Raw genomic sequence first — 1,032 nt, forward strand, 5'->3', positions numbered from 1 at the left:
TGTGAATGACGGAGCCACCTTGAGCATAACACTATAAAGGAGTAAAAAATATCCAGACAAAAAACAAAAAGGCAAAAAAGAATCACTTACTGTTATAGTTTCTGCAATGACAATATTGACCAAGGTTACCGTGGTCTTTTCCGTAGGCTTTTCTTTCCATGGCTAAACCTAAACTGTCCTCCCCTCTTTTTACACGAGAACATTACTGTGATACACGATCCCTATTTTTTCTTTTTTTTTCTCTCGGTCCCTTTTGATCGAACTCCCCCTTTTTTCTTTCCTACGATCCCTTTTGATCGACACCCACCCCTACTTTTTTTTCTCTTCCTTCCCCCTCCTAAAAAGAAAAGCTCTACATTGTATTCGTCCCATCTTTGTTGAGCCCTGTGTGGCTAATAAATGAAATGTATCTATCTGTTTGCCTATATATTTATCTATCTATTCGTCTATCTATTTACATACACATACATGCACAAACACACACATACATATGTGTGTGTGTGTATTCATGCATTTTTAATAAATGTTGGATTAGAAATAACTCATTGGTTCCATCTTATCGAATACAAGCCTTCAAAGTGATGCTACAACATGGCGGCTGTCTAACTCCTGAAACAACTAAAATAGTATACATACATGGAAATATATATATATATAGAGAGAGAGAGTAGCTGTCCATAAGGAACAAATAAACCTCCCTCAATACCGTCAAATTCCACTCAGTGGCCACATAGACTCTTGCGCCAGAAACAAAAGCCCTAAATTCATTATATTCCCTTTCTATCAATGTAAAGAGAGAATCTCCACACAAGAAAGAATCAACAAGGATAATCTTTTCATAGAGAAATTCCAACCATTTCTTAACACACACACCCCTCAGTGACCTTATTCCTCTATGAACAGACACAAACTTCCTGTTTGGAAAAAAAGAGTTCATAACTCCAACTAAAAACACTTGTCTCCCCTTACACACACTTCCTGTTTTGACACCACATTTCCTGCTTAACACAAACTATTAACCCTTTTTTTAAA

Source organism: Octopus bimaculoides, chromosome 18, assembly GCF_001194135.2.
Source record: "Octopus bimaculoides isolate UCB-OBI-ISO-001 chromosome 18, ASM119413v2, whole genome shotgun sequence".
NCBI classification, from domain to species: Eukaryota; Metazoa; Mollusca; class Cephalopoda; order Octopoda; family Octopodidae; genus Octopus; species Octopus bimaculoides.